Below are 21,190 nucleotides of genomic sequence, written 5' to 3' on the forward strand. Positions count from 1 at the left end.
CACGAAGAACATTTGAGAAAAGTGCTAGAAGTATTGAGGAAAGAAAAATTGTACGCTAAGTTTTCAAAGTGTGCATTTTGGTTGGAAGTAGTTCAATTCCTCGGTCACATAGTGAACAAAGAAGGTATCCAGGTAGACCCGGTAAAGATCGAAACCGTTGAAAAGTGGGAAACCCCAAAAACTCCGAAGCATATACGTCAATTTTTAGGATTGGCTGGTTACTACAGAAGATTCATCCAAGATTTCTCCAAAATAGCAAAACCCTTGACTGCATTAACGCATAAAGGGAAGAAATTTGAATGGAAGGATGAACAAGAGAAGGCGTTTCAATTATTGAAGAAAAAGCTAACTACGGCACCTATATTGTCATTGCCTGAAGGTAATGATGATTTTGTGATTTATTTTGACGCATCAAAGCAAGGTCTCGGTTGTGTATTAATGCAACGGACGAAGGTGATTGCTTATGCGTCTAGACAATTGAAGATTCACGAGCAAAATTATACGATGCATGATTTGGAATTAGGCGCGGTTGTTTTTGCATTAAAGACTTGGAGGCACTACTTATATGGGGTCAAAAGTATTATATATACCGACCACAAAAGTCTTCAACACATATTTAATCAGAAACAACTGAATATGAGGCAGCGTAGGTGGATTGAATTGTTGAATGATTACGACTTTGAGATTCGTTACCACCCGGGGAAGGCAAATGTGGTAGCCGACACCTTGAGCAGAAAGGACAGAGAACCCATTTGAGTAAAATCTATGAATATAATGATTCACACTAACCTTACTACTCAAATAAAGGAGGCGCAACAAGGAGTTTTAAAAGAGGGAAATTTAAAGGATGAAATACCTAAAGGATCGGAGAAGCATCTTAATATTCGGGAAGACGGAACCCGGTATAGGACTGAAAGAATTTTGGTACCAAAATTTGGAGATATGAGAGAAATGGTACTTAGAGAAGCTCATAAAACCAGATACTCAATACATCCTGGAACGGGGAAGATGTACAAGGATCTTAAGAAACATTTTTGGTGGCCAGGTATGAAAGCCGATATTGCTAAATATGTAGGAGAATGTTTGACGTGTTCTAAGGTCAAAGCTGAACATCAGAAACCATCAGGTCTACTACAACAACCTGAAATCCCGGAATGGAAATGGGAAAACATTACCATGGATTTCATTACTAAATTGCCAAGGACTGCAAGTGGTTATGATACTATTTGGGTAATAGTTGATCGTCTCACCAAGTCAGCACACTTCCTGCCAATAAGAGAAGATGACAAGATGGAGAAGTTAGCACGACTGTATTTGAAGGAAGTCGTCTCCAGACATGGAATACCAATCTCTATTATCTCTGATAGGGATGGCAGATTTATTTCAAGATTCTGGCAGGCATTACAGCAAGCATTGGGAACTCGTCTACACATGAGTACTGTCTATCATCCATAAACTGATGGGCAGAGCGAAAGGACGATACAAACGCTTGAAGACATGCTACAAGCTTGCGTTATTGATTTCGGAAACAGTTGGGATCGACATCTACCGTTAGCAGAATTTTCCTACAACAACAGCTACTATTCAAGCATTGAGATGGCGCTGTTTGAAGCACTTTATGGTAGAAAGTGCAGGTCTCCAATTTGTTGGAGTGAAGTGGGGGATAGACAGATTACGGGTCCGGAGATAATACAAGAAACTACCGAGAAAATCATCCAAATTCAACAAAGATTGAAAACCGCCCAGAGTCGACAAAAGAGCTACGCGGACAGTAAAAGAAAAGATATAGAGTTTGAAATTGGAGAAATGGTCATGCTTAAGGTTTCACCTTGGAAAGGCGTTGTTCGATTTGGTAAACGGGGGAAACTAAATCCAAGGTACATTGGACCATTCAAGATTATAGATCGTGTCGGACCAGTAGCTTACCAACTGGAGCTACCTCAACAACTCGCGGCTGTACATAACACTTTCTACGTCTCAAATTTGAAGAAATGTTTTGCTAAAGAAGATCTCACTATTCCGTTGGATGAAATCCAAATCAATGAAAAACTTCAATTCATTGAAGAACCCGTCGAAATAATGGATCGTGAGCTTAAGAGACTTAAACAAAACAAGATACCGATTGTTAAGGTTCGATGGAATGCTCGTAGAGGACCCGAGTTCACCTGGGAGTGTGAAGATCAGATGAAGAAGAAATACCCGCATTTATTTCCAGAAGATACGTCAACACCTCCAACTGCTTAAAATTTCGGGACGAAATTTATTTAACGGGTAGGTACTGTAGTGACCCGAACTTTTCCATGTTTATATATATATTAAATGAAATTTTTATTTACATGATTAAGTGTTTCCAACATGTTAAGCAATCAAACTTGGTAAGACTTGATTAATTGAAATAGGTTTCATATAGACAATTGACCACCCAAGTTGACCGGTGATTCACGAACGTTAAAACTTGTAAAAACTATACGATGACATATATATGGTTATATATATAGTTAACATGATTTTATTATAAGTATGTATCTCATTAGGTATTTTAACAATGAGTTATATACATAAAAATGAGACTATTAATTTAAGAAACTCGAAAACGATATATATAACGATTATCGTTATAACAACGTCTTACTAGGTACATATGAATCATATTAAGATATTGATACACTTGGTTAATTATGTTAAATGATAAGTAAATATATTATTAAGTGTATTAACAATGAAATACATATGTAAAAATAAGACTACTATCTTAATGATTTCGAAACGAGACATATACGTAACGATTATCGTTGTAACGACATTTAACTGAATATATATCATACTAAGATATATTATATATCATAATATCATAATAATATAACAATTTAACATCTCATTTGTTATAATAAATAATGGGTTAACAACATTCAACAAGATCGTTAACCTAAAGGTTTCAAAACAACATTTACATGTAACGACTAACGATGACTTAACGACTCAGTTAAAATGTATATACATGTAGTGTTTTAATATGTATTCATACACTTTTAAAAGACTTCAAGACACTTATCAAAATACTTCTACTTAACAAAAATGCTTACAATTACATCCTCGTTCAGTTTCATCAACAATTCTACTCGTATGCACCCGTATTCGTACTCGTACAATACACAGCTTTTAGATGTATGTACTATTGGTATATACACTCCAATGATCAGCTCTTAGCAGCCCATGTGAGTCACCTAACACATGTGGGAACCATCATTTGGCAACTAGCATGAAATATCTCATAAAATTACAAAAATATGAGTAATCATTCATGACTTATTTACATGAAAACAAAATTACATATCCTTTATATCTAATCCATACACCAACGACCAAAAACACCTACAAACACTTTCATTCTTCAATTTTCTTCATCTAATTGATCTCTCTCAAGTTCTATCTTCAAGTTCTAAGTGTTCTTCATAAATTCCAAAAGTTCTAGTTTCATAAAATCAAGAATACTTCCAAGATTGCAAGTTTACTTCCAAGTTTTCTAAATCCATTCCAAGTAATCATCCAAGATCAAGAAACCTTTGTTACTTACAGTAGGTTATCTTTCTAATACAAGGTAATAATCATATTCAAACTTTAATTCAATTTCTATAACTATAACAATCTTATTTCGAGTGGAAATCTTACTTGAAATTGTTTTCGTGTCATGATTCTGCTTCAAGAACTTTCAAGCCATCCAAGTATCCTTTGAAGCTAGATCTATTTTTATCATTTCCAGTAGGTTTATCCAAGGAACTTGAGGTAGTAATGATGTTCATAACATCATTCGATTCATACATATAAAGCTATCTTATTCGAAGGTTTAAACTTGTAATCACTAGAACATAGTTTAGTTAATTCTTAACTTGTTCGCAAATAAAAGTTAATCCTTATAACTTGACTTTTAAAATCAACTAAACACATATTCTATATCTATATGATATGCTAACTTAATGATTTAAAACCTGAAAACACGAAAAACAACGTAAAACCGGATTTACGCCGTCGTAGTAACACCGCGGGCTGTTTTGGGTTAGTTAATTAAAAACTATGATAAACTTTGATTTAAAAGTTATTATTCTGGGAAAATGATTTTTATTATGAACATGAAACTATATCCAAAAATTATGGTTATACTCAAAGTGGAAGTATGTTTTCTAAAATGGTAATCTAGACGTCGTTCTTTCGACTGAAATGACTACCTTTACAAAAACGACTTGTAACTTATTTTTCCGACTTTAAACCTATACTTTTTCTGTTTATATTCATAAAATAGAGTTCAATATGAAACCATAGCAATTTGATTCATTCAAAACAGATTTAAAATGAAGAAGTTATGGGTAAAACAAGATTGGATAATTTTTCTCATTTTAGCTACGTGAAAATTGGTAACAAATCTATTCCAACCATAACTTAATCAACTTGTATTGTATATTATGTAATCTTGAGATACCATAGACACGTATACAATTTTTCGACCTATCATGTCAACACATCTATATATATTTCAGAACAACCATAGACACTCTATATGTGAATGTTGGAGTTAGCTATATCGGGTTGAGGTTGATTCCAAAATATATATAGTTTGAGTTGTGATCAATACTGAGATACGTATACACTGGGTCGTGGATTGATTCAAGATAATATTTATCGATTTATTTCTGTACATCTAACTGTGGACAACTAGTTGTAGGTTACTAACGAGGACAACTGACTTAATAAACTTAAAACATCAAAATATATTAAAAGTGTTGTAAATATATTTTGAACATACTTTGATATATATGTATATATTGTTATAGGTTCGTGAATCAATCATTGGCCAAGTCTTACTTCCCGACGAAGTAAAAATCTGTGAAAGTGAGTTATAGTCCCACTCTTAAAATTTGATATTTTTGGGATGAGAATACATGCAGGTTTTATAAATGATTTACAAAATAGACACAAGTACGTGAAACTACATACTATGGTTGAATTATCGAAATCGAATATGCCCCTTTTTATTAAGTCTGGTAATCTAAGAATTAGGGAACAGACACCCTAATTGACGCGAATCCTAAAGATAGATCTATTGGGCCTAACAAACCCCATCCAAAGTACCGGATGCTTTAGTACTTCGAAATTTATATCATATCCGAAGGGTGTCCCGGAATGATGGGGATATTCTTATACATGCATCTTGTTAATGTCGGTTACCAGGTGTTCACCATATGAATGATTTTTATCTCTATGTATGGGATGTGTATTGAAATATGAAATCTTGTGGTCTATTGTTACGATTTGATATATATAGGTTAAACCTATAACTCACCAACATTTTTGTTGACGTTTAAAGCATGTTTATTCACAGGTGAATACTAAGAGCTTCCGCTGTTGCATACTAAAATAAGGACAAGATTTGGAGTCCATGTTTGTATGATATTGTGTAAAAACTGCATTCAAGAAACTGATTTCGATGTAACATATTTGTATTGTAAACCATTATGTAATGGTCGTGTGTAAACAGGATATTTTAGATTATCATTATTTGATAATCTACGTAAAGCTTTTTAAACCTTTATTTATAAAATAAAGGTTATGGTTTGTTTTAAAAATGAATGCATTCTTTGAAAAACGTCTCTTATAGAGGTCAAAACCTCGCAACGAAATCAATTAATATGGAACGTTTTTAATCAATAAGAACGGGACATTTCATTTGGCGGCGCATAATTTTCGGTTTTAGATTGTGCTAAAATTCCTATTATCACCCTAAAAGAGAATAAGGTGCAAGACTCCCTGAAGGTGTCTTGTCATTCGAGATCATCTAGACTACAAAATTGGTATTTTAATCATATTAATGTTCTTTTTAAACGTTTTGAATTTCTATCATTTTATTAATTTTGTTTAAGCATGACTTACCATGGTATAAATAGCTTTAAGTCCTATTATATCACTTAGATTGTAATTATGTATAACGTATATAATTTTGAAATTAATATCACTTAACAAAATAAAAATTGTAACTCATTATTATGCGCCGCCAAATGCGGTAACATTTGGCGGCGCATATATTGCGGTGTCACATTGTACTGCAATTCCTAAGATCACATTAAAAGAGAAAAAGGAGCAAGATTCCCTGAAGGTGCCATTCGAGGTCGTCTAGATGACGAAATTCGTATTTTACTCATTTATTGTTCTTTTTAAACGTTTTGAATTTCTATCACTTGATTGTAATTATGTAAAACATATATAAATATGAAACTAATGTCACTTTACAAAATACAAATCTTAACTCATTAATATGCGCCGCCAAATGGAGAGACATTTGGCGGTGCATAATTTTCGGTTTCAGATTGTGCTGAAATTCCTATGGTCACCCTAAAAGAGAATAAGGAGCAAGACTCCCTGAAGGTGCCTTGCCATTGGAGATCGTCTATACTACAAAATTGGTATTTTACTCATTTTAATGTGCTTTTTAAACGTTTTGAATTTCTATCATTTTATTATTTTTGTTTAATCTTGACCTAGCATGGAATAAATAGCTTTAAGGCCTATTATATCACTCAGATTGTAATTATGTATAACGTATATAATTTTGAAACTAATATCACTTAACAAAATCCAAATTTAACTCATTAATATGCGCCGCCAAATGCAGTAACATTTGGCGACGCATAATTTTCGGTTTCAGATTGTGCTAAAATTCCTAATATCACATTAATAGAGAAGAAGGAGCAAGATTCCCTGAAGGTGTCTTGCCATTCGAGGTCGTCTAGATGACGAAAATGATATTTTACACATTTTAATGTTCCTTTCAAATGGTTTCAATTTCTATCATTTTATAATTTTTGTTTAAGCATGACTTAGCATGGTATAAATAGCTTAAAGCCCTATTATGTCACTCAGATTGTAATTATGTATAACGTATACAATTTTGAAACTAATATCACTTAACCAAATACAAATTTTAACTCATTTATATGCGCTGCCAAATGCAGTAACATTTGGCAGCCCATAATTTTTGATTTCAGATTGTGCTCAAATTTCCTAAGATCACATTGAAAGAGAACAAGGAGCAAGACCTCCTGAAGGTGTCTTGCCATTCGAGGTCGTCTAGATGACGAAAATGATATTTTAATCATTTTAATTTTCTTTTCAAGCATTTTGAATTTCTATCATTTTATTATTTTTTTAAGCATGACTTAGCATGGTATAAATAGCTTTAAGGCCTATTATTTCACTCAGATTATAATTATGTATAACGTATATAATTTTAAATTTTATATCACTTAACAAAATACAAATTTTAACTCATTAATATGCGCCACCAAATGGATTAACATTTGGCGGCGCATAATTTTCGGTTTCAGATTGTGCTGAAATTTATAAGATCACATTAGAAGAGAACAAGGAGCAAGACTCCCTGATGGTATCTTGCCATTCGAGGTCGTCTATATGACGAAAATGATATTTTACTCATTCAATGTTCTTTTTAAACATTTTAAATTTCTATCATTTTATTATTTTTGTTTAAGCATAACATAGCGTGGTATAAATAGCTTTAAGGCCTATTATATCACTCAGATTGTAATTATATATAACGTATATAATTTTGAAACTAATATCACTTAACAAAATCCAAATTTTAACTCATTAATATGCGCCGCCAAATGCGGTTACATTTGGCGGCGCATAATTTTCGGTTTCAGATTGTGCTAAAATTCCTAAAATCACATTAAAAGAGAACAAGGAGTAAGATTCCCTAAAGGTGTCTTGCCATTCGAGGTCGTCTAGATGACGAAAATGATATTTTACTCATATTAATGTTCTTTTCAAACGTTTTGAATTTCTATCATTTTATTATTTTTGTTTAAGCATGACTTAGCATGGTATAAATAGCTTAAAGGCCTATTATTTCACTCAGATTGTAATTATGTATAACGTATATAATTTTGAAACTAATATCAATTAACAAAATACAAATCTTAACTTATTAGTATGCGCCGCCAAATGGAATGACATTGGGCGGCGCATAATTTTAGGTTTCAGATTGCGCTAAAATTCCTATGATCACCCTAAAAGAGAATATGGAGCAAGACTCCCTTAAGGTGTCTTGTCATTCGAGATCGTCTAGATACGAAATTGGTATTTTACTCATTTTAATGTTCTTTTTAAATGTTTTGAATTTCTATCATTTTATTATTTTTGTTTAAGCATGACTTAGCATGGTATAAATAGCTTTAAGGCTTACTATATCACTCAAATTATAATTATATATAACGTATATAATTTTGAAACTATTATCACTTAACAAAATATAAATTTTAACTCATTAATATGCGCCGCCAAATGCGGTTACATTTGGCGTCGCATAATTTTCGGTTTCAGATTGTACTGAAATTCCTAATATCACATTAAAAGAGAACAAGGAGCAAGAATCCTGAAGATATCTTGCCATTCGAGGTCGTCTAGATGACGAAAATGATATTTTACTCATATTAATATTTTTTTCAAACGTTTTGAATTTCTATCATTTTATTATTTTTTTTAGGCATGACTTAGCATGGTATAAATAGCTTTAAGGCCTATTATTTCACTCAGATTGTAATCATGTATAAAGTATATAATTTTGAAACTAATATCAATTAACAAAATACAAATCTTAACTCATTAATATGCGACTCCAAATGGAGTGACATTGGGCGGCACATAATTTTAGGTTTCAGATTGCGCTGAAATTCCTATGATCACACTAAAAGAGAATAAGGAGCAAGACTGCATCAAGGTGTCTTGCCATTCGAGATCGTCTAGACTACGAAATTGGTATTTTACTCATTTTAATGTTCTTTTTAAACGTTTTGAATTTCTATCTTTTTATTATTTTTGTTTAAGCATGACTTAGCATGGTATAAATAGCTTTAAGGCCTATTATATCACTCAGCTTGTAATTATGTATAATGTATATAATTTTGAAACTAATATCACTTAACAAAATACAAATCTTAACTCATTAATATGCGCCGCTAAATTCAGTATCATATGGCGGCGCATAATTTTCGGTTTCAGATTGAACTGCAATTCCTAAAATCACATTAAAAGAGAACAAGGAGCAAGATTTCCTGAAGGTGTCTTGCCATTCGAAGTCGTCTAGATGATGAAAATGATATTTTACTCATTTTAATTTTCTTTTCAAACGTTTTGAATTTCTATCATTTTATTATTTTTGTTTAAGCATGACTTAGCATGGTATAAATAGCTTTAAGGCCTATTATTTCACTCAGATTGTAATTATGTATAACGTATATAATTTTGAAACTAATATCACTTAACAAAATACAAATTTTAACTCATTAATTTGTGCCGCCAAATTGATTAACATTTGGCGGCGCAAAGTTTTCGGTTTCAGATTGTGCTGAAATTCCTAAGATCACATTAAAAGAGAACAAGGAACAAGACTCCCTTAAGGTGTCTTGCCATTCAAGATCGTCTAGATAACGAAAATAATATTTTACTCATTTTAATTTTCTTTTCAAGCGTTTTGAATTTCTATCATTTTATTATACTTGTTTAAGCATGACTTAGCATGGTATAAATATCATTAAGGCCTATTATTTAACTCAGATTGTAATTATGTATAACGTATATAATTTTGAAACTAATATCAGTTAACAAAATACAAATTTTTACTCATTAATATGCGCCGCCAAATGCGATTACATTTAGCGGCGCATAATTTTTGGTTTCAGATTGTGCTGAAATTCCTAAGATCCCATTAAAAGAGAACAAGGAGAAAGATTCCCTGAAGGTGTCTTGCCATTCGAGGTCGTCTACATGACGAAAATGATATTTTACTCATTTTAATGTTCTTTTCAAATGGTTTCAATTTCTATCATTTTATATTTTTTGTTTAAGCATGACTTAGCATGGTATAAATAGCTTAAAGCCCTATTATGTCACTCAGATCGTAATTATGTATAACATATACAATTTTGAAACTAATATCACTTAACCAAATACAAATTTTAACTCATTTATATGCGCTGCCAAATGCAGTAACATTTGGCAGCGCATAATTTTTGATTTCAGATTTTGCTCAAATTTCCTAAGATCATATAGAAAGAAAACAAGGAGCAAGACCTCCTGAAGGTGTCTTGCCATTCGAGGTCGTCTAGATGACGAAAATGATATTTTAATCATTTTAATTTTCTTTTCAAGCATTTTGAATTTCTATCATTTTATTATTTTTTTAAGCATGACTTAGCATGGTATAAATAGCTTTAAGGCATATTATTTCACTCAGATTGTAAATATGTATAACGTAAATATTTTTGAAAATTATATCACTTAACAAAATACAAATTTTAACTCATTAATATGCGCCGCCAAATGGAGTAACATTTGGCGGCGCATAATTTTCGGTTTTAGATTGTGCTGAAATTTCTAAGATCACATTAGAAGAGAACAAGGAGCAAGACTCCCTGATGGTGTCTTGCCATTCGTGGTCGTCTATATGACGAAAATAATATTTTACTCATTTAATGTTCTTTTTAAACGTTTTAAATTTCTATCATTTTATTATTTTTGTTTAAGCATAACATAGCGTGGTATAAATAGCTTTAAGGCGTATTATATCACTCAGATTGTAATTATGTAAAACGTATATAATTTTGAAACTAATATCACTTAACAAAATCCAAATTTTAACTCATTAATATGCACCGCCAAATGCGGTTACATTTGGCGGCGCATAATTTTTGGTTTCAGATTGTGCTGAAATTCCTAATATCACATTAAAAGAGAACAGGGAGCAAGATTCCCTAAAGGTGTCTTGCCATTCGAGGTCGTCTAGATGACGAAAATGATATTTTACCCATATTAATGTTCTTTTCAAACGTTTTGATTTTCTATCATTTTATTATTTTTGTTTAAGCATGACTTAGCATGGTATAAATAGCTTTAAGGCCTATTATTTCACTCAGATTGTAATTATGTATAACGTATATAATTTTGAAACTAATATCAATTAATAAAATATAAATCTTAACTAATTAGTATGCGCCGCCAAATGGAATGACATTGGGCGGCGCATAATTTTAGGTTTCAGATTGCGCTAAAATTCCTATGATCACCCTAAAAGAGAATAAGTAGCAAGACTCCCTTAAGGTGTCTTGTCATTCAAGATCGTCTAGACTACGAAATTGGTATTTTACTCATTTTAATGTTCTTTTTAAACGTTTTGAATTTCTATCATTTTATTATTTTTGTTTAAGCATGACTTAGCATGGTATAAATAGCTTTAAGGCCTATTATATCACTCAGATTATAATTATATATAACGTATGTAATTTTGAAACTAATATCACTTAACAAAATACAAATTTTAACTCATTAATTTGCGCCGCCAAATGCGGTTACATTTGGCGGCGCATAATTTTCGATTTCAGATTGTACTGAAATTCCTAATATCGCATTAAAAGAGAACAAGGAGTAAGAATCCTGAAGATATCTTGCCATTCGAGGTCGTCTAGATGACGAAAATGATATTTTACTCATATTAATATTTTTTTCAAACGTTTTGAATTTCTATCATTTTATTATTTTTTAAGCATGGCTTAGCGTGGTATAAATAGCTTAAAGCCTTATTATGTCACTCAGATTGTAATTATGTATAACGTATACAATTTTGAAACTAATATCACTTAACCAAATAAAAATTTTAACTCATTTATATGTGCCGCCAAATGCAGTAACATTTGGCAGCGCATAATTTTCGATTTCAGATTGTGCTCAAATTTCCTAATATCACTTTAAAAGAGAACAAGGAAAGACCCCCTGAAGGTGTCTTGTCATTCGAGGTCGTCTAGATGACGAAAATGATATTTTAATCATTTTAATTTTCTTTTCAAGCATTTTGAATTTCTACCATTTTATTATTTTTTGTTACGCATGACTTAGCATGGTATAAATAGTTTAAGGCCTATTATTTCACTCAAATTGTAATTATGTATAACGTATATAATTTTGAAATTTATATCACTTAACAAAATACAAATTTTAACTCAGTAATATGCGCCGCCAAATGGAGTAACATTTGGAGGCGCATAATTTTCTGTTTCAGATTGTGCTGAAATTTCTAAGATCACATTAGAAGAGAACAAGGAGCAAGACTCCCTGATGGTGTCTTGCCATTCGAGGTCGTCTATATGACGAAAATGATATTTTACTCATTTAATGTTCTTTTTAAACGTTTTAAATTTCTATCATTTTATTATTTTTATTTTAGCATGACTTAGCGTGGTATAAATAGCTTTAAGGCCTATTATATCACTCAAATTGTAATTATGTATAACGTATATAATTTTAAAACTAATATCACTTAACAAAATCCAAATTGTAACTCATTAATATGCGCCGCCAAATGCGGTTACATTTGGCGGCGCATAATTTTCGGTTTCAGATTGTGAAAGAGAATAAGGAGCAAGACTCCCTTAAGGTGTCTTGCCATTCGAGATCGTCTAGATAACGAAAATGATATTTTACTCATTTTAATTTTCTTTTCAAGCGTTTTGAATTTCTATCATTTTATTATATTTGTTTAAGCATCACTTAGCATGGTATAAATATCTTTAAGGCCTATTATTTAACTCATATTGTAATTATGTATAACGTATATAATTTTGAAACTAATATCACTTAACAAAATACAAATTTTTACTCATTAATATGCGCCGCCAAATGCGGTTACATTTGGCGGCGTATAATTTTTGGTTTCAGATTGTGCTGAAATTCTTAAGATCACAATAAAAGAGAACATGTAGAAGACTCCCTGAAGGTGTCTTGCCATTCGAGGTCATCTAAATGACGAAAATGATATTTTACTCATTATAATGTACTTTTTAAATGTTTTGAATTTCTATCATTTTATTATTTTTGTTTAAGCATGACTTAGCATAGTATAAATAGCTTTAAAGCCGATTATATCACTCAAATTGTAATTATGTATAACGTATATAATTTTAAAACTAATATCACTTAACAAAATCCAAATTTTAACTCATTAATATGCGCCGTCAAATGGGGTTACATTTGGCGGCGCATAATTTTTGGTTTCAGATTGTGCTGAAATTCCTAAGATCACATTAAAAGAGAACAAGGAGCAAGATTCCCTGAAGATGTCTTGTCATTCGAGGTCGTCTAGATGATGAAAGTGATATTTACTCATTTTAATGTTCTTTTCAAACGTTTAGAATTTCTATCATTTTATTATTTTTGTTTAAGCATAACTTAGCATCGTATAAATAGCTTAAAGGCCTATTATTTTACTCATCGTATAAATAGTTTCGGTTACATCAATGATGAATTGTAAAATCAAATATATACTTGATTTATTATGAATTGGAATTTGTTGAATTGAGACAGAGATTGTTGTTAACGATGGTTAAGTTGCGGCCGAAGAACGTACATTATTGCATATTTGTAATATGAATTAACCGAGTAGTTAAGATTCACACACAATAGCTTAGCACGGGAAGACTTATTTTTATTTCAATATATATATATATATATATATATATATATATATATATATATATATATATATATATATATATATATATATATATAATATACATATAATTTCTTCAGAGGGAATGAGTTAATTCTTCATAACTCGTTGATACAATATACGCGTTATTGATTCATAATGATGTCCACAGTGATTCTTGAACTGACAGAGTTTGTGTTATTATAGGTGTTGTTGATTCTGATGCTAACTGTACTGACGGTGCTGGTGACGCTGACGGTACTGTTGATGCTGTTGGTAAAACAAGTTTAGCTTGTTAACTACACACCATTTGTCTGGTTTTCTACTCTTCCTTCTATCATTTTGGTTCGCTTTAACTGATTTTTGGTTAGGGCCAGATTAGATAATCTCTAAGACTTTAGAGATTACATAATTTCCGCGGAATGTTTCTCCAATGAAGTTATGAATTAATATTTCATCAGTTATTGTTGTTGGTACTCCTTGGTATCTATGGTGCGTATGACGTTGATACTCGTGGGACATATTGTGAGGTTGAGGTTTACGATGTGGTTGTGGTTAGAGGTGGTAATGGTACTGTTGGCGTTGATGATGGTGGTACTGGTTATGTTGTTGGTGCTGCTGCTGGTGTTTGTAATCTCTGCACCATATTCTCCAAAGCCACTACCCAAGCGCGAAGTTCGTTGACTTCTTCTATTACAACGGGGTGATTGTCGGTTCGGACGAGCGGATAAATAAAATCTAGAATTTGATGTAGTATATAATCGTGACGAGATACTCTGGAAATGAGAGAGAAAATGGTGTTTCGGACAGGTTCGTCGGTAAGTGCTTCAGGTTCTTCGTCAAGAGGGTAATGTGATGGATGGAAAGGATCACCTTCTTCTTGTCTCCAATGATTGAGGAGGCTACGAACCCATCCCCAATTCATCCAGAATAGATGATGACTGATTGGTTGATCTATTCCGGTCACACTGCTTTCGGAGCTTGAGTGAGATTCCATTTTGGAATCCGAGTGTGATAGTTATGCGAGGTGTATATAAAATAGCTTTATATTTTACTAGGAAATACTATTCAATACGATACAATTTTACACAAGATATTTATTTATAGAATGGATATACTTAAACCTTGCTACAACACTTATAGGCAGTGTACCTAATCGTACAGTAGTGTAGTTTTTAGTAAGTCCGGTTCGTTCCACAGGGAAAATCTTTAAACAAAGCTTAACGCTATATTAGTTTATTTTTATAAAAATACAAATATATATATAAGTAATATTATTATTATAAAGGGGGGTTTTTACCGTTTAATGACCGGTTTGTCGATTTTAAAACTTTAGTCGCAGTTAAAACCAAATGTAAAATAATAAATAAATACAATACTTAATTTAAAGCGTAAAGTAAATAACGATAATGAAATTGCGATAAATGAAAGTGCGATAAAATAAACTTGCGATAATTAAAAAGTACGATAATTAAAAGTGCAATTAAATACAATAACAATAAAAATGCGATAATTAGAAGTGCAATTAAATATAAAATAAAGGAAATTAAATATGAAATAAAAGAATTATGCTTATTTAAACTTCTGTAATCATGATGTTTGACGTGTTGAGTTTAGTTTTATGCCCATGGGTTAATTGTCCTTCGTCCTGGATTATTTAATATGTCCTTCTGGTTTTTGTCCATAACAGTCCATCAGTCATAAATATAAAGTACGAGTGTCCTCGTCAAATTATCCTTATACCCGAAGTTAAATATTCCAACTAATTGGGGACTTAAACTGTAACAAGATTTTAATACTTTGTTTAATAATTACACCAGGATGTCGACTGAGTGTAACCCAAGGTTTTAATACTTTGTTAACAATTATGCCAAGTGTCCTTGTACATAATTTCACCCCTGTTTTAATAATTCTAGTGGCTATTAATCCATTCCCGTGTCCGGTTAAATGAACGATTATTCGTACATATAAATACCCCGCCCATCGTGTCCGATCGAGTGTAAATGGTTATTTATAGGGACGCCCAATTGTAAACCTTTATATTAACATTAACAAACTATCATTTAGTTAAACAAATATAAAGCCCATTAATAGCCCATAGTCTAATTTCCATAAGTGTCGTTCTTTTGTCCAAACCCTAATTATGGTACAAAGCCCAATTACCCAATTTTAGTAATTAGCCCAACATCATGATTACTTCGGATTAAATAAGCATAATAATAACTTAGCTACGAGACATTAAATTAAAAAGGTTGAACATAACTTACAATGATTAAAAATAGCGTAGCGTTACACGGACAGAATTTCGACTTACACCCTTACAACATTCGCTAACATACCCTTATTATTAGGATTTAAAATTAAAATTAAAATTAAAATATAAATTATATATATATTTACGTATATATTGAGAGAGAGATAGATTATGGATATGAAAATGATCAGAATTCGTTTGCTTTTATAGGAATTTTCGTCCAGGTAATCTCCGCCACTCGCGGCATTTTTTGCATTCAAACTCCGCGAGTCGCGGAGTTTGAAATTCCAGCTCACCAACTTTGGAGTCTTTCTTGCCGACGGATTTTTATTATTTATATAATATATAAATAATTATAAGAATTATTTAAATATTATATTATATTTATGTGCATAGTTGACTTGTAATTTTTAGTCCGTTGCGTCGAGCGTTGAGAGTTGACTCTGGTCCCGGTTTCGGATTTTCGAACGTCCTTGCGTACAATTTAATATCTTGTACTTTGCGTTTTGAATCTTGTACTCTTGTAATTTCGAGACGTTTCTCATCAATAATTGGAACCTCTTTGATTGTCTTTTGTACTTTTGAGCTTTTTGGTCGTTTGTGTCTTCAATTCGTCGAATCTGCCTTTTGTCTTCACCTTTTATTATTTAAACGAATATCACTTGTAAATAGAACAATTGCAACTAAAAGCTTGTCTTTCTTGGGGAATAATGCTATGAAATATATGTTCGTTTTTAGCATTATCAAATATTCCCACACTTGAGCGTTGCTTGTCCTCAAGCAATATAGTCTTGAAATACTAGAATCACTTCTTTATTCTTCATACTTTGTACATCAGTGATTTCTTTACGGCGGTATAAACAATGGTAGTAACGATATGGTTTACAGTCCCACATGACTATAAAAATTTATATCCATTAAGGAAATTGGATCTTTATGAAAACATTTGATCTTTTGAAAATTAAATCTAGTTTTTACCCTAGATAAGTTTTCAGGAATAACCCTTCACCGGTGTTTGCAAATTATTTTTGTGGGTTTGGTGGGTTTCAGATTTGAAAATTTTAGCTCAAAACTTGCGGTTTTGTGTCACCCACTTGCGAACCTTGTATTTGGAAAGCAACATGTCCAGTATACTTGCTCCGTATATTACCTTTCGGTAAACTACCGTCCGGTTGTAAAGGAAAGCGTTGAACAAGCAACTGTTAAGGCAATGTCGCCTGACATGCTTTTAATTATGGTCTATAACGTGTCGGATGCAATTACTATCCTTTGTAGGAGCAATAGTAAAGCTCACCCTTTTAATTTATCGGTCTGGCACAAGGTCCTGTCTTTGACCATGCTATGCAACCACCGTTCTTACGGTTGACACTCGATTTGGTTCAGGTGACCTAATGAATTCCAGGTGAATTCCTAGGATTTTACGTTCAATGGTAATGAACGCATTGAAAATGGGTTTTCAGAAAACAAATTGGTTTGTAATTTTGATCAAAATATTTTCTCGTTCAAGCTCGAGTTTAGATATCATTAAATTCCATGAGTTTGTAATTCTCAATCTTTAAGGTCAATCTCAAGGATTGAGTAATATCAGGCTTAAAAGCTGATTTTTAATCTTTAAGGAGATTATCCTTTCTAGGGATCTGATTCATTAGTCTTATCAAGCTAATTTGCACGGTGCCCCCCATTGTACGAGATAAATCCTTCTCATGGTTAGGATAAATCTGACCATTTGGCGACCCTGTTTTATGCTGAGGTCCATGGATTTCCTGCTGATTTTAGTGATGACTTTTCTAGATTTTTCGTCAACCTACAGCTGGTCTGGACGACAACTTCCTGACCTAAATCAAGAAGCGCGTTTCTTTTTCGGAAGACTTTACTTCCTTTTAATGATGGAATTGATTCATCGTGTAGATCCATCTCTTCTTTTCTTTCATCGGGTAAAACAGTTTAGTTTAGTCCAAAGCAAAAGTATTTTCAGTTATTTGTTACAGAAATATGTGACATATGTTTAAAATATCTTGGTAAATTTTCCCACACTTGGCTTTTATTTTCCTTTTTATTGTCCTCTATTCCATTTTAAATGAATTTTAACATTTTGGTTTGTTTCTCAATTTATGTCCTTTCCGAGGTAACAATAATTTCGGTGTTAAAACCTAGTTTTATCATTCATAAATATGTATAAACATGATTTTGAGTTCATTTAATTGAAAATTTTGAAAAATTTTACTAGAATTGGGTAGTCAGTATATAAGACTCGGGCTGTTCTTTATTATCAGAGAGCACTAGATTCTAATACAACTACTGCTTTACTAGTATTTTTAATGGTAACCAAGTGTTTAAGATAAAAATTTTAAAAATCCGAAAGAATTTAACCCCTTCCCACACTTAAGATCTTGCAATGCCCTCATTTGCAAGAAATCAGTAATAATTTAAATTATTGAGGGTGATTTGTGTGAAAATGATTAAATTTTACCAAAGTTTCCAAACGTATTTGTGTTTGCTTGCTGAATGATAAATGGTGCATATCATTTGTTCATTCCGTCTTGTTGTTATTTCACATATATTTTGCATCTTGTCGTCAAAATTAGTTGCTTTTGCTGAACTTAATGCCAGTCTTTGAAAATGCGTTGTTTTACCCTGTTGTGTACATAAAATAAACTGTAAACATATATACATATTTTTGAAGTTTGGTATATTACCCCACATTCAAAAATTATAAAAATCTAAGAATAAAAGTTAGAAAATTATAAAAACTATTACAATATTAACATAAGTATTAAACGTATCAACATTACAAATTACAAAATAAATAAAACTAAGTAGACTAGGGATGATACTGATACCAGTAGGGGTTCCATGCATAACCATAGGTGCTATAAAATGCTTCGGCTGGGTTATACGTAGGATACGGTGGTTGAATCTCTATAGACCAGGGAGGGAATATGGGCGATGGGGTAGGAATATAGTTTCTACCTATATGTTGGCAATAAGCTATGATTTGGTTTTGATGAACTTGCCAATCTTCAAATGCTCTATGTCTAGCATTTTCATACTCTTGTGAAGCTATAAACCTTTGCATTTCTGCCATTTCATTTCCCCCTCCTACATTACCTTGCTGTTGGTTTCTCTCAACCTGTGGATGTCTACCATGGTATTGTACTGCGGCGTTATTTCGCCTCTTCAAAACCTTCGCACCATGGTATACATTTAAACCTATTGTATCACGGGGTTCTGGTTCTTCGACTAATAATCCCCCCCGACTTATATCCACACCGAGATATTCAGCAATCAAAGTAATAAATATACCACCTCCTATTATGCTATGCGGTCTCATCCCCCTAACCATAGCTGATAAATAATAACCCACACAATAAGGTATACTTACAGCGCTTTGTGGGTCTCGAATACACATGTGGTAAAACAAATCCTGTTCATTTACCTTTTCCTTGTTCTTACCTCGTTGTGGAATCGAATTGGCTAAAAACCTATGAATTACTCTTAATTCAGCTCTATCTATATCCAAATAAGAGTAATTTCCCCCTTTAAATCGGTGATGGCTAGTCATTTGAGTCCATACACCATGCGTATCAAAATTTCCGTCTATCTTTCTACCATTTAGTATCAACCCTCTACAATCGGCAGATGCTAGCTCCTCGGGCGTATATATACGTAAAGCCTGAGCCATGTCTAGTAAAGACATGTGGCGCATCGAACCTCCTAACAAAAATCTAATAAAAGATCGATCGGTTAAACTAGCTACCCGATCATTTAATTCTATACTACACAATAATTCTTCACACCATACTTTATATACAGGTCTACGCATGTTGAATAACCGTACCCAATCGTTAAAAGTAGAATTACCATACCTCTGTGCAAGTAATTCCCTAATTGGCCCGGCCAATTCTACAGCTTCTAATGGTCCTCATTCTATGACCCTAGGTACCTCAACAGCTTTAGAATGAAGAGTATGCAAACCCCTTCGGTATTTTGGATAATCTATCCAAAGTCTGTCAAATCTCAGGTTCGGGTGCAAATCTTCCAAGTGCATATCAGAAAATGTCATGACTAGATGAGGTATATCTTGTTTGTAGTAGTTATCCACCTCCTGTTGTTCCGTATTCTCAGCAGGAGCATTGCGAGCTTGGGATGAAGATTCACCCCTTTCAGTCTGCAAAACACATCAAACACAATTTTTGTGCATCCAAATATGCATTAGTGTCAGCAAAATCATCAATCAAAATAATTACAATGACATGATCAATTTATATCAAACTTAAGCTCATTTACATATTTTTATCAAATTTACACTTTTTCAAATAAGCATAAACGAAAATGTTCGCCAAGTTCATAAGCATTCAACTCAAATAACATGTCAAAATAATCATTACCGGCAATTAAACAAGTTTCAAATGGCATTATCTCTCAAAAATCAAGTTCATGAATTTTAGACTTGAAAAAGTCCACTTTAATTCTCAAAATCATGTTTAGGCTCAAAGTTTGGATCATTTAACTACCTAAACATGTTACACTACTTAATTTAGCAATAATTCATGACAAAAATCGGCCATAACCTGTTTATATCAAAAAGCCCCAAATTTGCTCAAGAACACAAACCCTAGATTACTCAAAATTTGAAGTTTAAGGCTTCTAATCATGTTAAATAGCATCAATCTAGGTTATACAAGCATAATACATAAACAATTTAAGCATAATTACACTAAAAAGCATCAAAATCAAATTGGGTATAAAATTGCTCAAGAACACTAATTTTCGGATTAAATGGTGTTTAGGTGTAGAAATTTACCGTTTTTCTTGAGTAATTCCTTGATAGCATCCTTCTCAACATGATTTTAGTAAAAGATTTGATGATTATCGGTCAAAAATTGCGAATTTGGGAGGTCTTTTTCGGGTTTTTGCGCAGTATTTTCGGGTTTTATTTCACAGAATTTGGTGTGGTAGTGTGCAACTGAGCTGTTCTTTACGTTTTTATTTTTTTCTGTATTTTGGTCCCTCCACGAGTCGCGGTGTTTGACACTTCAAACTCCGCGAGTCGCGGAGTTTGTATTTTTTTTTTTTTATATCTTATACTAATTAAAACAATTAAGTAATTAATTTTAAAATTTTGTTTCCCTTGTTATTTAGGACGAGGTTGTTTCGGATCGATGTCCTAGTCCGTCCTTCAACAAAATTTTAAAATTTGTCTTTTTCAAGCGATTGTTTTAAAAGCTTAGATTTTTGGTTTTTTTTTTTATGTTTTTGGCATACTTTAATTCAATAAGATTAAAAATAATGATAATAAAAGTTCTGTCCCTCACTCGGGTAAAGCAATTTCGGTTCAACGACCTAGTCTTCAACTTACGACGAATTTTAAAAATCATATTTTTAACTTA

The sequence above is a fragment of the Rutidosis leptorrhynchoides genome, chromosome 4 (genome assembly GCF_046630445.1).
Source record: "Rutidosis leptorrhynchoides isolate AG116_Rl617_1_P2 chromosome 4, CSIRO_AGI_Rlap_v1, whole genome shotgun sequence".
In the NCBI taxonomy this organism is placed as follows: Eukaryota; Viridiplantae; Streptophyta; class Magnoliopsida; order Asterales; family Asteraceae; genus Rutidosis; species Rutidosis leptorrhynchoides.